Genomic DNA, 12,655 nt, shown 5'->3' on the forward strand with positions numbered 1-12,655 from the left:
CGTTTGACCCAATATTTTTAAAAGTACTGAAAATGGGGAAATAGCTCACCCAGTTGTACCCTAGCATCCTAGAATTAGTTCTGCCTTCCCCATACCACCCCAATCATTCTTCCTCAGTGAAATTATAGAGTTTTAAAATTGATACTCAAGACAATTATTAAAAACTTTTTTTAAAATATTGCTTTTATTTGTTTTTTCCTAAAGTTGTGATAGAAAATGCAAATAATTAAAATTTCACAGTATATCTTTTTCATTTGCTAATTATTACTAACCCATGCTTTCCATTAGGAAAACCTCAGCTATCCCAGCTTTCTCAGAGAGTTCAAGCAGAGTCTAATAATTTGAAAAGACTGTTGTCTAGGAAAAAAGAGTAGGGTTTAGAACTTGAAATGCAGCAAATAAACACATATATAATCTCATCTATATATATATATTCCCACGTACAGGTCTATAATTAGCAGACATAAGCTTCTCCAACTCATGTTTGTGCCAAGGAGGCATGAAAATTTTGAATGTTTTGTCATAAATCTTATTTTCTAATCTTTCAAAATTAAAAAAAAAAGTGTACAGTAAGATCATTTGAAAATGTGCTGCCCCGCACATTCTTCCTCAAGTTCTATTTGTGCTTTTCCCTAATGCTATTGCTTCACGTGCAGGCTGAAATAATGTTGATTTGGGAGCATTTAAAATACTGCAAAGTAGGCCATACTCCTGCTCTTCTAGAGTGTAAAACTAAGAAACCACTTAGAGGATATAATGGCTGGAAATACCTAGAGAATCACCAAACAAATTCAGCTACAGACTTGCCTGACAGATTTCAGCTGAGTCAAAATTTTTAGCACACGTATACAGATATTTCCTCTCCTAGATACAAAGAGCTCACTTAAAAGGAAAGAAAAAAAAGAAGGAATATAACAATGCACAAAGCAAAACACTAAATTAGGTCAATGAAATAGGGAGAATTTCCATAATCTAGACATTAGAGACATAGAATACAGCAAAGAACTAGAGACTGTAAATCAGAAATCTGAGTTTTTTCCCCAGAGATGGGAAGTAAATAATTAACAGATAATAATATGGGACCTACTATTTTATTTTCCCATAGACTTTATTCTTTCCAGAATAGAGTTGGCAGTTCTTGGTGTAAATGCTGAAATAGAATAATTTTCAATAATTATAATGGTAGATACCAGTTTTGAAGACCCCATGATGTGCCCAATTCTGGGCTAAGTAATTGGCACATATCGCTAATCCTTACAATAGTCTGATAAGAGTCTTATTTCCACTTTATAGATGAGCAATTGAGTATCAAAGAAATGAAATTACTATTCAAAGGAATAAGGATAGAAAATGGCTAAGCAAAAATTTGAACTTAACTCTATGCGACTCAAATACCCTCAGCCTTCATTATTAGTAGGAACTTCCACTAACTAAGCACCTAATTATATAACAATCACTTGACATTTATTATCTCAATTAAGTTCATTAAATTCATCCCCAAATGGTGAATGGTAGCAGGGCATTAAGAACAAATTCCATTTAAAATAGAGATATAAATAAAATTAAATGAACTCAGTTCCTGCTTCCACTCCTCCACTCTCTGCCACCAGAAAGAAAGGGCCAGAGAAAAATCTTTACACGGGATTTGTATGGATATGCCTATAGAACTCCTCCAGAAAGATAAGCTGGCAAATTTTGCTGGCAAGTTTTGCCAGTTTATTCTCACCCTCCCTGCCACACCCTGTGAATTAGGTACTATCCCCAGTTTCATGAAAATTAAACTGTAGCTCAAAGAGATAAAGTAACTTCCCCAATGCCAAACAGCTGATGGATAACTGAGCTGAGATTTGAATTCAAATTTGTCTGCTTTTAATGTAAGAAACATTTCTCATTAGTAAATTAATTTTTAAACAGATATCTGAAAAGTTAAATCCTGATGGGAACTCTTTTTATGAGGAATTTACCATGTGTCGTAAACCCAAATCAAAAACCATCCAAGACTGGCAACTCACCTACTGAGGAAATCAAATATAATTATAAAAGTATAATTCCCAAAGATGCACACGCGAATAACACTGACAGACTCCGCTCTTGAAGAAGTGTGACTGATCCGTAAACAAGCTGGACAAACCTCCATTATTACCTGATTGCTTATTAATTAGGACAATAATGTCCTCAATTTGTCAGTGGATACTTGAGATCATCATCACCCAAATCTTGATTTCAAATGAGCCACTCCTTAAAACCATGTATACATTCTGAAAGTTTTTGTCAATACTGCCTTTGAGGATGGAACACATTTATTTGTATATCTTTAGTAGTAGTGACAAATACTCACCAGATTTAATTTTAGAAAAGATGCAAAAGTCATTCATTCATGGCAATGCCTTAGTCATGGGAGGGGGTGACTTGAGAAACAATGGAATTAATAGGAAATGAGGAGCTGAAGAGTTTCCAGGGTAACTGAGAAAGTTGTACTGAGCTTGCCAACTATGCACTGTGTGGAGTACATTTCTGAAGAATTAAAGTATTAAAATTCACTCAACATTAAAACTCACTTGAATTTAAGTGAAGCTTTTTTTGCTTATCTATAAGGTACTTGAGAATATGACAATATCACAGGATTAGCTCAAGGGACTTTGGTTATCTGGAAGCCCCTTTGCCATGTAACTGGAGATTGTTGATTGATGTTCATCAACATTATTGTCGATGTTCAGGTTGACTGTAAGGTAGAGAAAACAGATTTTTCTCTGATACTTTTGAAAACTCTCCCCAACAAACCAGAAAAGTGGATAAGCTGAAACTGTCTGTGGAAGAAATAGTACAAAGAAAATAGAATTCGAGTCATCTAGGATTAGGTTTGATTCTAAAATCACCACTTAGCAGTTGTATGACCTTAACCTTAGACAAGGCACTTAACTTCCATGAGCATCATTTTTTAAAATTTGTAAAATCAGGCTATTGGCATCTAATTTTATAGCTATTTAGTTATCAGATTTTACAGCTATTTAGTTATCAAAATGAGATGATGTACAAAGTGTCCAATACAGTAGATTCCCTTCCTCTTTTGATGTTTATTCCAAAGTCCTGTTTTATATCCACGAGCCTAAATCAAAAGCCTAAAATCAAAGCCATAATGGATCATTTTGATGGTTTTCCCCTTTGCCTTTCTAGAACAAGCTATTACTTAGGGACTTGAGAGACAAGGAAGGGCCTTGATCTGATGCTCATTTTGCCTTTCTAATGTGCAGCTTTCCTTCAGATGTTCTATGTGTTTACTATATACTTGTGATACCTTTTTAATATGGTTTAACCCTCTACAGGTGGACTCTGAAATTTGCCTCTTAAAGGTTTGAATCAACATCTACCATTTAAGTATGTGGGATACGACAATAAAGGTTTGACTATGTCACATTTAGCCAACATAAACTCAGGGAATCTGATAGGATGAAATACAAATTTTAGTTTCTAATTACATAGGAAAATGAGTTCTGGGATAGGTAAATATTCAGGTTTTAATAAAAGCTTTAAAAACATTTTATTGGCTTTTTACTTTTTTAACTTTAGCCATAAAAACAGGAATTAAAAATAGTTTATAATGCTGAAATGTTCCCCTAAAATTTATATAATTAATTCAATTTATTGAGTGTCTACTATGGGGCAGGAATTTCTGGGTACTCTGGGTACATTAGAGAACAAATCAGACAAAGCATTTTGGGGAGCTTACATTCAAATGAAGGGAGGTTAATAGTTTAAAAAACTATGTAAAGGGGGCAAGATGGCGAAGTGCTGAGGTGTATGTTTTAGTTACTCCTCCAGGGAAGTAGGTAGAAAGCCAGGTACTGTGTGGACTGGACACCGCAGAGCAATTTGACTTTGGGCATACTTCATACAACACTCATGAACATGTGAAACTGCTGAGATCAGCGAAATCTGCAAGTTTTCGTCTCCAGGGGACCCACGGCCCCTCCCTGCCAGGCTCAGTCCCATGGGAGGAGGGGCTGTCAGCGCTGGGAACAAGCAGGGAGAACTGCAGTGGCAGCTCTTATCAGAAACTCATTCTACTGATCCAAACTCCAATCATAGATAGACTGAGACCAGACACCAGAGAATCTGGGAACAGCCAGCCTGGTGGAGAGGAGATAGGGATAGCAAAAACAGCAAGAAAAACCCAAAAATGAAAGTGGAGGTTTTTTGGAGTTCTGGTGAACATAGAAAGGGGAAGGGCAGAGCTCAGAGTCAGGCTCATATGCAAATCCAGAAGAAAAACCAGTTTCTCTGCCTCCTGGACCTTTCCTTAATGGCCCTAGTTGCTTTGTCTCTTAGCATTTCAATAACCCATCAGATCTGCAAGGAGGGCCTTTTTTTTTTTTTCTAAATCATTTTCTCTTTTTCTAAAACAATTACTCTAAGAAGCCTGATACAAAAAGCCTCAAAGATTTGCAATTTGGGCAGGTGAAGACAAGAGCAGAACTAAGAGAGCTCTGAGACAAAAGGTAATAAGTCCAATGGCTGAGAAAATTCACTAAACACCACAACTTCCCAAGAAAAGGGGGGTGTCCTCTCACAGCCATCATCCTGGTGACAGTGAACACTCCTGCCCATCGCCAGCCCCACAGCCTAGAGCTGCCCCAGACAACCCAGTGTGACGAAAGTGCTTCCAATAACACATGCACACACCACAAAATCGGGCATGGACATTAGCCTTCCCTGCACCCTCAGCTGGTTGTCCCAGAGTTGGGAGGGCAGAGCAGTGTGAATTAACATGCCCAATTCAGCCATCCTTTCAGCAGACTGGGAACCTCCCTACACAGCCCTGCAGCCCAGAACCACCCTGGGGGATGGCACTCACCTGTGACATAGCACAGTCATCCCTCAACAGAGGACCTGGGGGTGCATGGCCTGGAAGAGAGACCCACTCACAAGTCTCAGGGGCCATACGCCAATACCAAGGACATGTGGGTCAGTGGCAGAGACAAACTGTGGCAGGACTGAACTGAAGGATTAGACTATTGCAGCAGCTTTAAATCTCCAGGAACACCAGGGAGATTTGATTGTTAGAGGTGCCTCCCCCAGACCACCCAGACAAATGCCCTATATACAGGTGGGAAACACCAACTACTCATGCAAGCTTGGTACACCAATTGGACCCCACAAGACTCACTCTCCCACTCACCACAAAGACAAAGTGGGGGAGAACTGGCTTGAGGGGCATAGGTGGCTCGTGGACATCACCTGCTGGTTAGTTAGAGAAAGCGTACTCCATGAGGCTGACAAATTAGAGATAAAGATTTCAGTCAGTCTACAAATCCCAGAAGAACCCTATCAAGTTAAGCAAATGACAAGAGGCCAAAAACAACAGAAAATTTTAAAGCATATGAAAAAAGCAGATGATATGGATAACCCAAGCCCAAGCAACCAAATCAAAAGATCAGAGGAGACATAGTACCTGGAGCAATTAATCAAAGAACTAAAGATAAACAATGAGACCATGGCACAGGATATAAAGGACATGAAGAAGAGCATGGCACAGGATACAAAGGACATTAAGAAGACCCTAGAAGAGCATAAAGAAGAAATTGTAAGAGTAAATAAAAAAAAAAATGGTCTTATGGAAATTAAAGAAACTATTGACCAAATTAAAAAAATTCTGGATACTCATAATACAAGACTAAAGGAAGCAGAGCAATGAATCAGTGACCTGGAAGATGATGGAATGGAAAATGAAAGCATAAAAGAAAGAATGGGGTAAAAAATTTTAAAAAATTGAAATGGACCTCAGGGATATGATAGGTAATATAAAATGTCCAAACATAAGACTCATTGGTGTTCCAGAAGGGGAAGAAAAGGGTAAAGGTCTAGGAAGAGTATTCAAAGAAATTGTTGGGGAAAACTCCCCAAATATTCTAAACACCATAAATACACAAATCATAAATGCCCAGTGAACTCCAAGTAGAATAAATCCAAATAAACCCACTCCAAGACATATTCTGATCACACTGTCAAATACAGAAGAGAAAGAGCAAGTTCTGAGAGCAGCAAGAGAAAAGCAATTCACCATATTCAAAGGAAACAACATAAGACTAAGTAGTGACTACTCAGCAGCCACCATGGAGGCAAGAAGGCAGTGGCATGACATATTTAAAATTCTGAGAGAGAAAAATTTCCAACCAAGAATACTTTATCCAGCAAAGTTCTCCTTCAAATTTGAGGGAGAGCTTAAATTTTTCACAGACAAGCAAATGCTGAGAGAATATGCTAACAAGAGACCTGCCCTACTGGAGATACTAAAAGGAGCCCTACAGACAGAGAAACAAAGAAAGGAGAGAGAGATATGAAGAAAGGTTCAGTACTAAAGATTTTCAATATGGGTACATTAAAGGATATTAATAGAGAGAGGGAAAAAATATATATGACAAACATAAACCAAAGGATAAGACGGCTGATTCAAGAAATGCCTTCATGGTTATAATGTTGAATGTAAATGGATTAAACCCCCCATTAAAAGATATAAATTCATAGAATGGATTAAAAAAATGAACCATCAATATGTTGCATACAAGAGACTCATCTTAGACACAGGGACACAAAGAAATTGAAAGTGAAAGGATGGAAAAAATTATTTCATGCAAGCTACAGCCAAAAGAAAGCAGGTGTAGTAATATTAATCTCAGATAAAGTGGACTTTAAATGCAAGGATGTTATGACAGACAAAGAAGGCCACTACATACTTATAAAAGGGGTAATTCAACAAAAGAAATAACAATCATAAATGTTTATGCACTCAAACAAGGTGCCAGAAAATACATGAGAGAAACACTGGCAAAACTACAGGAAGCAGTTGATGTTTCCACAATAATTGTGTGAGACTTCAACACATCACTTTCTCCTATAGATAGATCAACCAGATAGAAGACCAATAAGGAAACTGAAAACCTAAACAATCTGATAAATGAATTGGATTTAACAGACATATATAGAACATTACATCCCAAATCACCAGGATACACATTCTTCTCTAGTGCTCATGGGCCTTTCTCCAGAATAGATCATATGCTGGGACATAAAATAAGCCTTAATAAATTTAAAAAAAATGAAATTATTCAAAGCACATTCTCTGACCACAATGGAAAACAATTAGAAGTCAATAACCATCAGAGATTTAGAAAATTCACAAATACCTGGAGGTTAAACAACACACTCCTAAACAATCAATGGGTTAAAGAAGAAATAGCAAGAGAAATTGCCAAATATATAGAGACAAATGAAAATGAGAACACAACATACCAATACCTATGGGATGCAGCAAAAGCAGCACTGAGGGGGGAATTTATAGCACTAAACGCATATATTAAAAAGGAAGAAAGAGCCAAAATCAAAGAACTAATGGATCAACTGAAGAAGCTAGAAAATGAACAGCAAACCAATCCTAAACCAAGTAGAAGAAAAGAAATAACAAGGATTAAAGCAGAAATAAATGACATAGAGAACAAAAAAACAATAGAGAGGAAAAATAACACCAAAAGTTGGTTCTTTGAGAAGATCAACAAGATTGACAAGCCCCTAGCTAGACTGACAAAATCAAAAAGAGAAGACCCATATAAACAAAATAGTGAATGAGAAAGGTGGCATTACTGCAGAAATTTAAAAAATTATAAGAGGATATTATGAACAACTGTATGGCAACAAACTGGATAATGTAGAAGAAATGGACAATTTCCTGGAAACATATGAACAACCTAGACTAACCAGAGAAGAAACAGAAGACCTCAGCCAACCAGTCACAAGCAAAGAGATCCAATCAGTCATCAAAAAGCTTTCCACAAGTAAATGCCCAGGGCCAGATGGCTTCACAGGGGAATTCTACCCAACTTTCCAAAAAGAACTGACACCAATCTTACTTAAACTCTTTCAAAACATTGAAGAAATTGGAACACTACCTAACTCATTTTATGAAGCTAACATCAATCTAATTCCAAAATCAGGCAAAGATGCTACAAAAAGGGAAAACTATTGGCCAATCTTCCTAATGAATATAGATGCAAAAATCCTCAACAAAATACTTGCAAATCGAATCCAAAGACACATTAAAAAAATCATACACCATGACCAAGTGGGGTTCATTCCAGGCATGAAAGGATGGTTCAGCATAAGAAAATCAATCAGTGTATTACAACACATTAACAAATCAAAAGGGAAAAATCAAATGATCATCTCATTAGATGCTGAAAAAGCATTCAACAAAATCCAAACATCCCTTTTTGATGAAAACACTTCAAAAGGTAGGAATTGAAGGAAACTTCCTCAATATGATAAAGAGCATATATGAAAAACCCACAGCCAGCATACTACTCAATGATGAGAGACTGAAAGCCTTCCCTCTAAGATCAGGAACAAGACAAGGATATCTGCTATCACCACTGTTATTCAACATTGTGCTGGAAGTGCTAGCCAGGGCAATCCGGCAAGACAAAGAAATAAAAGGCATCCAAATTGGAAAGGAAGAAGTAAAACTGTCAGTGTTTGCAGATGATATGATCTTATATCTGGAAAACCCCAAGAAATCGAAGATGCAGCTACTAGAGCTAATAAAGAAATTTAGCAAAGTAGTGGGATACAAGATTAATGCACATAAGTCAGTAATGTTTCTATATGCTAGAAATGAACGAACTGAAGAGACACTCAAGAAAAAGATACCATTTTCAATAGCAACTAAAAAAAATCAAGTACCTAGGAATAAACTTAACCAAAGATGTAAAAGACCTATACAAAGGAAACTACGTAACTCTACTAAAAGAAATAGAACATAGAAAAATATTCCATGTTCATGGATAAGAAGGCTAAATTTCATTAACATGTCAGTTCTACGCAAACTCATCTACAGATTCAATGCAATCCCAATCAAAATTGCAACAACCTACTTTGCAAACTTGGAAAAGCTAGTAATCAAATTTATTTGGAAAGGGAAGATGCCTTAAATTGCTGAAGACACTCCAAAAAAGAAAAACGAAGTGGGAGTACTTACACTCCCTGACTTTGAAGCTTATTATAAAGCCACAGTTGTCAAAACAGCATGGTACTGGCACATGGATCAATGGAATCGAATTGAGAATTTGGAGATAGACCCCCAGATCTATGGCTGACTGATCTTTGATAAGGCCCCCAAAGTCACTGAACTGGGTCATAACGGTCTTTTCAACAAATGGACCTGGGAGAGTTGGATATACATATCCAAAAGAATGAAAGAAGACCCCTACCTCACACCCTATACAAAAATTAACTCAAAATGGATCAAAGATCTCAATATAAAAGAAAATACCATAAAACTCCTAGAAGATAATGTAGGGAAACATCTTCAAGACCTTGCATTAGGCAGCCAGTTCCTAGACTTTACACCCAAAGCACAAGCAACGAAAGAAAAAATAGATAAATGGGAACTCCTGAAGCTTAGAAGTTTCTGTACCTCATAGGAATTTGTCAAAAAGGTAAAGAGGCAGCCAACTCAATGGGAAAAAGTTTTTGGAAACCATGTATCTGACAAAAGACTGATATCTTGCATATATAAAGAAAACCTACAACTCAATGACGATAGTACAGACAGCCCAATTATAAAATGGGCAAAAGATATGAAAAGATAGTTCTCTGAAGAAGAAATACAAATGTCCAAGAAACACATGAAAAAAATGTTCAGCTTCACTAGCTATTAGAGAGATGCAAATTAAGACCACAGTGAGATACCGTCTCACACCAATTAGAATCGCTGCCATTAAACGAACAGGAAACTACAAATGCTGGCGGGGATGTGGAGAAATTGGAACCCTTATTCATTGTTGGTTGGACTGTATAATGGTTCAGCCACTCTGGAAGTCAGTCTGGCACTTCCTTAGAAAACTAGATATAGAGTTACCCTTTGATCCAGCGATTGCACTTCTTGGTATATACTCAGAAGAAAGGAAAGCAGTGACCCGAACAGATATCTGCAAGCCAGTGTTCATAGCAGCATTATTCCCAATTGCCAAGAAATGGAAACAACTCAAATGTCCTTCAACAGATGAGTGGATAAATAAAATGTGGTATATACACACGATGGAATACTACACGGCAGTAAGAAGGAACGATGTTGTGAAACATATGACAACATGGTTGAACCTTGAAGACATAATGCTGAGCGAAATAAGCCAGGCACAAAAAGAGAAATATTATATGCTACCAGTAATGTGAACTTTGAAAAATGTGGAACAAATGGTTTATAATGTAGAATGTAGGGGAACTAGTGATAGAGAGCAATTAAGGAAGGGGATATGATAACCCAATAAGAACAAATAAGCTGTCGTGGGTAAATTTAACATTCTGGGAATGCCAAGGAATGACTATGGTCTATTAATTTCTGATAGATATAATAGGAACACGTTCACAGAAATGTTGCTATATTAAGTTACTTTCTTGGGATAGAGTAGAACATGTTGGAAATAAAGTAGTTATCTTAGGTTAGCTGTCTTTTCCTTACTCCCTTGTTATGGTCTGTTTGAAATGTCCTTTTACTGCATGTTTTTAAATTTTTTTTTTTTATTTTTTATACAGCTGATTTAAAAAAAAAAAGTTAATAAAAAAAAAAAACAAGGAAAAAAATATGCAGGTCCCCATTAAGGAGCTGGTGGAGAATGCAGGGGTATTGGCCTGCCCCACCTCGATGGTTGCTGGTGTGCTCACAGACATAGGGGACTGGTGGTTTGATGGGTTGAGCCCTCTACCAGAGGACTTGCCCTTGGGAAGACTGTTGATGCAAAGGAGAAGCTAGGCCTCCCTATCATTGTGCCTAAGAGCCTCCTCCTGAATGCCTCTTTGTTGCTCAGATGTGGCCCTCTCTCTCTAGCTAAGCCAACTTGGCAGGTGAAATCACTGCCCTCCCCCCCTATGTGGGATCAGACACCCAGGGGAATGAACCTCCCTGGCAATGTGGAATATGATTCCCGGGAAGGAATGTAAACCCAGCATCATGGGATGGAGAACATCTTCTTGACCAAAAGGGGGATGTGAAAGGAAATGAAATAAGCTTCAGTGGCAGACACATTCCAAAAGGAGCTGAGAGGTCACTCTGGTGGGCACTCTTACGCACAGTATAGACAACCCTTTTTAGGTTCTAATGAATTGGAGTAGCTGGCGGTAGATATCTGAGACTATCAAACTACAACCCAGAACCCATGAATCTTGATGATGATTGTATAAAAATGTAGCTTATGAAGGGTGACAATGGGATTGGGAAAGCCATAAGGACCACACTCCCCTTTGTCTAGTTTATGGATGGATGAGTAGAAAAATGGGGGAACGAAAAAACAAACAAACAAACAAAGGCACCCAGTGTTCTTTTTTACTTAAATTTCTCTTTTTCACTTTAATTATTATTCTTGCTATTTTTGTGTGTGTGGTAATGAAGGTGTCAGGGATTGATTTTGGTGATGAATGCACAACTATGTAACGGTACTGTGAACAATCGAATGTATGATTTGTTTTGTATGACTGCATGGTATGTGAATATATCTCAATAAAATGAATATTTAAAAAAAAAATGAAACTGGAGGCTGCCAAGAAAAAAAATAAAAAGATTGGGGGATGGTGCAACTGCAGAGGGGCAACATAAGGTGGTGTGCTGGTTTGAATCGATGTACCCCATAAAACGCTATGTTCTTTTAATCCACTCTTGTGGGGGCAGACCTATTGTGGGTGGGATCTTTTGATTAGGTTATTTCTGTGGAGCTGTGACCCACCCAATTGTGGGTGGGACCTTTTGATTAGATTACTTCCATGGAGGTGTGACCTTGCCCAATCAGGGTGGGTCTTAATTAGTTCACCAGAGTCCTTAAGAGAGCTCAGGGGCCAACACAGAACCAGATGTTTGGAGTTGCCAACAGGAAGATGTTTGAGGATGCTAAGCTAAGAGATAAAGCCCAGAAGTTTGCCCAGGGAAAGCTAAGTGAGAACCCACAGATACTTAAAAGAGAAAGCCACTGGAATCAGAAGCTGAAAGCAACACAACCCAGGAGCAAAGGACCAGCAGACACCAGCCACATGTCTTCCCAGCTGACAGAGGTGTTTTGGATGCCATCAGCCTTTCCTCAGTAAAGTTATCCTCTTGTTGATGCCTCAGTTTGGACACTTTTATGGCCTTAGGACTGTAAATTTGTGACCTAATAAATTCCTTTTATAAAAGTCAAAAAAAAAAAAAAAAGCTATGTAGTTTATTAGCAGGGTGTAAATTTTATGGTGAAAAATAGAGTAGAGGAGGGAGTTTGGCGATGTGGTGGTTGGCAGTTTAAAAGGTTAGTCAGGGAAGGTGACATTTGAGTGAAGACATGTACAAGTTGATTTAGTTACTTACATTAGTTTAATTCTCTAATTATTAAGATCATCTGTATCATTTTTCCAAATGTGCTAGCTTAAGAATCACAGAAATTTATGAATGTGTCCAAAATCACAGATGGCTTAGACAGAAGGTAGAGAAGAGTGATTTGGTCCCTTGTTTCAGGTAAAGGATGTTTTCTACTTTATCACACCAGGACTTCTGGACTTGGGGAACAAACATGTTTTCTGATCAACATACGTGAGTGAAATTCATGTGTCAACTACTGGCTGCCTCACATCCTTCAGCTTAAGGAAG

The sequence above is a fragment of the Choloepus didactylus genome, chromosome 6, assembly GCF_015220235.1.
Source record: "Choloepus didactylus isolate mChoDid1 chromosome 6, mChoDid1.pri, whole genome shotgun sequence".
Lineage (NCBI taxonomy): Eukaryota > Metazoa > Chordata > Mammalia > Pilosa > Megalonychidae > Choloepus > Choloepus didactylus.